This window comes from Miniopterus natalensis, chromosome 1, assembly GCF_054644295.1.
Source record: "Miniopterus natalensis isolate mMinNat1 chromosome 1, mMinNat1.hap1, whole genome shotgun sequence".
Taxonomy (NCBI): domain Eukaryota; kingdom Metazoa; phylum Chordata; class Mammalia; order Chiroptera; family Miniopteridae; genus Miniopterus; species Miniopterus natalensis.
The window spans coordinates 18,260,520-18,267,731 of NC_142081.1; the positions used below are offsets into that span (position 1 = coordinate 18,260,520).

The 7,212-nt window shown below is 43.0% G+C and overlaps 1 pseudogene; it reads left to right on the top strand.

The window, feature by feature from the left end:
* Positions 1-1,189: 1,189 nt before the first annotated feature.
* Positions 1,190-2,267, top strand: LOC107542960 (cyclin-dependent kinase 1-like; annotated as a pseudogene).
* Positions 2,268-7,212: the final 4,945 nt, after the last annotated feature.

The following is a 7,212-nucleotide window of genomic DNA, read 5'->3' on the forward strand; positions in this document are numbered from 1 at the left end:
CTTGAGTAAAATGAAATTTTCATAATATCTCATATCCATCTTCTTGGATTCCCAAAGAAAGGCACACTGAGCTTTTAACAAATACTGACCAAACTCCTACTGAGCTCAAGGCACACAGAAGAAATAGTCAGAGGAAGGGGTGGGCCTCGCATGCAGCTGCCCGGTGCACTATACGTCAGGAAAGGTGTACTCAAACGTCACCAGAGAGCTAGTGTGTCACTGGAAACTCAAGGAGACAGAGGAAAAAATGTATTTTCAAAACTCTTCTCTGGAAAGGAGAGTGTGCAGTTGAAGGAATACTGTAAGGTGGTCCTGGAGATGTGGCCTTCAACAAGGAATATTTATCATTTTAGGGTGGCCAGTGTCTAAATAGTCTCCCTACCTTGAGGTTTCTACCAGCGGTCCTCTATTTTTACACTCACTGTCCCAGTTTTCAGGTCCTTCTCCAAATTAAAGTTGAACAAATATTTGATTTGAACAAATATATTGATTCAAGATAGCAGGAAATTATCAACAATTTATCCAGATTCCCACCCTGGCCGGGTAGCTCAGTTGATTAGAGCATTGTCCCGATATGCCAAGGTTATGGGTTTGATCCCCAATCAGGGCACATACAACAATCAACCAATGAATGTATAAATAAGTGGAACAACAAATCAGTCTCTCTCTCTCTCTCTCTCTCTCTCTCTCTCTCTCTCTCTTTCCCCAAGGATCTCAGAGGGTTACAAAAGCCTAGCTGTGCAAGTGTCAGGCACCAAGGGGCCACTGTGATCCCACGTAGCAGCCAATGGGAAGCAGCATCTCCTGGCCTCGTTCAGATGCACAAAATGCAGGTGTGCCTGAAATAATAGACAAGAGAAAAGTACTCATCGAGTATTTTCAAAAACAATTTATATGTGATGACTAAATGTGGCTTTTCTCAGAAATGCAAAGCTGGTTTAACATTCAAATATCAACCAATGTAATTCATCATATTAACACAACAGAAAAGAAAAAATACAATTATCTCAATAGATTCAGAAAGATTATTAGAAAATTATTCATAATAAAAATTCTCAGGGTTCTTGGAAGTTTCAGAAAGAGCGACACAGGAGTGGTAGCAGCCACTGTTGTCTTCACCATTCCCCAACTTCCCCAGCCCACCATCACAGAATAATAAGCTGGGATCTACCATACCTATTGAATAACTATGGAATATTATATCCAAACAGAGAAAATTGGAGAAAGTACCAGTAGAGTTATATATCAGGGTAGACACAGAATTACAGGTCAAGTGGTAGCCATGAAGAAAATCAGATGAGAAAGTAAAGAGGAAGAGTTCCTAGTACTGTAATTCTGGAAATTTCTCTATTAAAAGAACTTTGTCATTCAAATATAGTCAGTCTTCAAGAGGTACTTATGGTCCTGGCCAGTGTGGTTCAGTTGGCTGAGCATCGTCCTGCACAGCGGAAGGTTTCAGGTTGGGTTCCCAGTCAGGGCACGTATGGAAGGCAACCAACTGGTGTTCTCTCTCACATCCATGTTTCTCTGTCTAGCTCTCTCTCTCGCTCTCTCTCTCCCCCATCCCCTGTCTCTAAAGTCAATACATGTAGCCTCAGGTGAGGATTGAAAAAAGAAAGAAAAATTATGTGCTTATGAAGGATTCCAGGTTACATCTCATCTCTGAACACCTTGGATCTCCAGAAATACTTGGATTCTATCCCTTCCAGTCAGTCCAGGGATCCTGCACTTGTTAAGAGTTGTTTGTACCAAGTCGTGCAAGGGGTTGTGTTCTGTCACTAGAAGAGATCTCACAGAGACTTGAAACCTCAAAATCTACTGATAACACAGGAATAATTAAACTGGCTGGCTTGAGCCTTGCCAGAGCTTTTGGAATACCTATCAGAGGAAATGCACATGCGGCAGCGGCCCTCTGACACCGACCTCCAGGAGCATTGCTGGGCCCAGCTCACAGCTCAACTCCAGCTGACCTTTGCAGTGTAGACACCATGCTTGCAGAATTCGCAACTAATAAGCGACTTTTCCATGGGGATTCAGAATTTAATCAACTCTTCAGGATTTAAGGGGAATCTTTACAGGACTTTAAGAATACATTTCCCAAGTGGAAACCGGGAAACCTAGCATCCCATGGCAAAAACTGGGTTGAAAATACCTCAGATTTGCTTTCAAAAATGTTCGTTTGTGATCCAGCCAAACAAGTTTCTGGCAAAAGGGCACTGAACCATCCATATTTTAATGATATGGACAATCAGATTAAGAAGATGTAGCTTTCTGACAAAAAGTTTCCACCTATTGTATAAAGAACAGATAGTGATATTTTTACTGTTAACCCTACTTTTGTTCTGTGTATTTTTCTTCTCTTTGTTGTAAGACAACCTGTACTTCATCTTCTGATTTCAAAAGTGTAATTTAAACATGTAAATATCATTCTATATGAATTTAAATATAGTAATTCTGTGAATGTGTACAGGTCTTGCTATAACAACTGTTGCTATAATAAAACTATAAGTCTAGTATTGATGATAGGAATTGGGAAAATTTCTTAAGAAGAAAACTTCCTCAACCCAATACAGAGCATCTGTGGAAAAACAACAACTAACATAATATTTAGAGTGAAAGGCTAAATGCTTTCCCCTTAAGATCAAGACTAAGGCAAGAATATCTGCTCTCACCATTTTGTTCAACATAATACTGAAAGTCCTTGCTCGTTTAATAAGGCAGTAGAATAAATCGAAGGCATCCAGATTTGAAAAGGGTAAAACTCTTTGTCACAGATGACATGATTGCCTATATCGAAAATCCTAAAATATCTGCAAAAGAGCTGATTTTATCAAGGACACAGGACACAAGGTCTATATAAAAACATAGAATTTCTGCCCAGCCAGTGTTGCTCAGTGGTTGAGTATTGACCTATGAACCAAGAGGTCACCAGTTCAATTCCCAGTCAAGACACATGCCCGGGTTGCGAGTTTGATCCCCACTAGGGGTGTGCAGGAGGCAGCTGACTGATGTTCCTCTCTCATCTGCATTTCTATTTCTCTATCTCTTTCCCTTCCTCTCTCTCTAAAATAATCATTAAAAACATGTATTTTTAAAAAACAAAAAAAAATAGAATTTTTATATGTTATTTGGATACTGAATAATTGGAAACTGAAATAAAATAGATACCATTCGTTTGAAAAAAAATACTATATTAGTTCTAGATTGCTGAATAACAAATTATCAGTTTAGAACAATAAACATTTATTATCTCACACAATTTCTGAGAATCAGGAATCTGGAAGTAGCTTCCCTGGGTGGTCCTTCAGCTAAGGGCCTCTCATGATGTTGCATCAAGATGTTGTCCAAGGCTGCTGTCATCTGAAGAACTGACTGAGGCTGAAGGATCCATTTGCAAGATCAATCACTCACATCTTGCTGATGGAGGCCTCAGTTCCTCATTTATGGAGGTCTCTGTTCTTTACCACATCGGACCTTCCAACAGAGCGGTTCCCATGTCTTCCAGAGCAAGCGAGAGCAAAGAAGCCGTGATGCCTTTTTTTACCAGTCTCAGAAGTGGCATTCCACTTCTACCATATTCTATGGGTCACACAGACCAACTCTGGTACAATGTATGTATGGGGGCTGGAGCAGGGTGCCAGGTATTATATACAAAGCCATTAAAATCAGATGGAAAGGTTCACCGGGAGCCAATTTAGAGGCTGGCTACCACAAGTACCATTTATAATATCATCAAAAGACATAAAACACTTACAGATAAATTTACCAAAACATATATTAAATCCCTACACTGAAAATGATAAAATAATCACTGAAAAATTTAAAAAAGACCTAAATAAATGAAAATATATACAATGTTTATGGATTGAAAGACTCAGTATTGTTAAGATACAGGTATTCAATATAATCTCAATCATAATGTCACCAGGTTTTTTCTTAATAGAAACTGATATGCAATAAAATTTATATGTAAATGTTAAGGACTTAAAATAGCCAAAAAACTTTGAAAAAGAAGAACAAAGTTGGAGGACTCAGACCACCTCCTACACTACATCCTAAAATAGTGCAAGAATGACACTATTTTAAGATTTACCCTAAACTTCCAATAATAAAGACAGTGTGCTATTAACATAGGGCAGACACAGAGATCAATGGAACAGAATAGAGTGCAGAAATAGGCCTACTCGTACATGGTCAGTTAATTTCTGGCAAAAATACTGAAGCGATGCAATGCAAAAAAATTTTCAACAAATGTAGCTAGAACAATTGACTATCCCAGGAAGAAAATAAACCTTAAACACTGACTCACACTACAAACAAAACTGATCATTGGCTTAATCTGTAAATGCTAAACTAAAAATTTCTAAAAGGAAACACAGGAGAGAAATGTTATGATCATTGTATAGGCAAAGAATTCTTAGGACACAAAAAGCATATATTCTAGAAGGAAAAAAACTGATAAATTGGACTACGTCAACATTAAAGCAGGAGGCAAGAACCCTTCAGAGGAGGGCAAGGAGAGACAGAACCATCTGGATTACACAGGACCCCAAACTGAATAGGGAGCACCCTGTTCCCTCCAGTCACCAGAACATGAGAGTCCAGCCACCTAGGCACAGTGTCAACATAATGGATTCAACTCCTCAACTACTTACGGAGCATCAGAGCCAATAATCACTCGGCTGGCTGTCATTCACAGGGGCAGGATAGAGGAGGGGTTAGGGGTGTAGGCTCTGCCTTTAAAAGAATGAGGGCAGTCTCTAGGGCACAGTCTGTAGGATAATAACTGGAAAAGTGCAAAACCGAGTAGCGAAGGGCACCACATGTATAAAGAAGGGGGTATGTCTGCTGGTGGTGCGCAGCATGTCTCTGGAAGGACTCATAAAAAACTGGTCAAAGTAGCAATGGGAGGGGCGAGACTAAAAAAGCAAGCAAGGAAAAATCATTTGCACGGCGTGCCCGAGAGTTTGGATTCTGTGTCGTGGAGGTTCAAAGACAAATCAGAGATGTGATTAGATTTCTGTGGGAAGAATAAATTAAAAGGCAAGACAGGGAGGGGAGACCAATTAGGAAGAGTGGGAGTAATCCATACTTGAAAGTATAAGGGACTGAACTAAGAAATGAGGAGTAGGGCTGGAGAGGAGTGAATGAATTTTAGAAGCGTTGGGGAGAACTGGCTGCACCTGATGCTGAAGGATAATGTCTTTCCGTTTGGAACGTTAAAATAGGAGTAACAGTTGACGTTTGTATAGCACTTGCTCCCCACCAAGTCCTGTTCTAAAGTGCTTTACACAATCAACTCATTCAGCCGGCGCGTGGGGTAAATACTATTGTGACTTCTCGTTTTGCAGGGGAGGAACTGGGCTGCTCGGGTTGAATAACTTGCCTGAGGTTACAGTCCAGCGAGTGGTATCATTGCAGCTTAAACTGAGGCAACCTAGGACTCGAGCCTGTCCACGCTCTGGACCACTCCACTCTGCTGCTCATCATTTAAAACATGGACAAAAAAAAATAAGAGGAGCTGGCCAAGGAAAACAAATGATTAGGGAGGCAGAGGACAGCCTAGAGACCACAGCACCCCAAAAATAAGGGAGGCCAACACCTGTTTCTTACCTCAGTTGTAATTAAATACTCAATTCTGTACAGTTGACCCTTGAACAAAAAAGCCCATAGCCCTTTTCTCTTTTATGAACCTTACTTCATTATACACCCAAAGGTGACAGTTAAACTCCAAGAATCCAAAGTTGGGGTCTGTCTGCCTTTCCCAAAGGATAGGAGGTGGAAGGTGAGATCGGGATAGACTGCATGAAACTGGCTTTAACCTCAAATGTATCTCAAGAGGTGGATAACATTTTTCCTACTGGCATTTGGGATAGTGCACGTGGGAGGAAAGGGACCCCCCTTCCATGTGAAGGCAGAGGAATGGAAGAGTGGAGGTCATGTTTAGGATGCAGCATGAGGTCAGATCTGGCCAGATGAAGTGATGGGGGGCAGCTGTGAAAGGTAAGGTTGCAAAGGTACATTGGAAGCCTCAGGTACAGGAGGGATGCTTGAGGACACTCATATGACAGTTTCATGGGATCAGAGACATTTTCTCCCCAAGACCTCTAGAAGTGTTTAGATCCCAGGGATACCAGGGCAGGCTCTCAGGATGGTATAAAGCTGGAAAAGAGCTAAGTGTCCACGTAAGAGATGAGACAGGTAACTTTGTTCTCTGGCCCCCACTCTGCCGGGCAGGAGACCATAGCATATTCTCTGAGCTTGGATCCCCTCCTCCTGGTTCCTGCAGAGCCCAAGACAGGACAAGAGTGGGATCCTCACACAGGTACCTGCTGGAGGACCTTCCCCAGCCAGGGCCCCTGTGAAGACTCCCCAGTCCTGGGGAAGGGGGAGCCGGCTGAGTTCCTGGCTGCTGAGTTCTGGCAGGTGCCCGCTCCCCTCAGTGTCCCCTGCTGCGCCTAAACAGCACCTTGCAGCAGCCTTGCGGAGGGGATGCGTCCTGCTGCTTGAGTTAATTACAGTAATTATACCTGCTCCCTCTTGGGCTCTGGTTTGCTTTGTTCCCAGTTTTCTGCCCGCTCATTTGCAAATCTAATCGCTCTGTGGATTGATTTTTTTGAAAAAAAGAGATGGCGTGGAGAGACAAAGATATGGAGCAAAAAATGTGAGAGAGAAAAAGTGGGGTGGGAGTAGGCTGGGAGTGGGCTGGGAAGGGGGGTGGGGAGGTGACAGGCGGAGGGAGAGGAGTGGGGAAGCAGATGAGAGCTTCAGCGAAGGGAAAGAACTGGGAGAGCAGGCTGGGTTCCTCTCCCCCATGGGGGTCCCAGAGTCGCCAGCTGAGGCCTGGAAGGTAGCACTGTGGACACCGCAGTCCCCATAGCCCTCAGGCCTTTCCATGGAGTCCCCAACTTCTCCCAGACCTGGCTGGTTTGGCACAAATGACAGGAAGCTGAAAGGGCACCAAATTCAAACAATACCAGCAGATTTTCATGCTCCCTAAGTACTGCTCTCCCGGGGATTATGGGACTTCGGCTCACCTGGAACACCTGCACAAAGCTTCGGCGTTAGGCGGCTGAGAGGTGGGGGGCTCAAGTAGGGAGCAGGAAGAAGCAGAAACTGCTCTGAGGAGGGAAATAGAGAGATGGGTGGGGAGTCTTTTCTCTCTCACCCCAATCCCATCCTAGAGACCCTCAGGAAAGATCCTGGTACAAG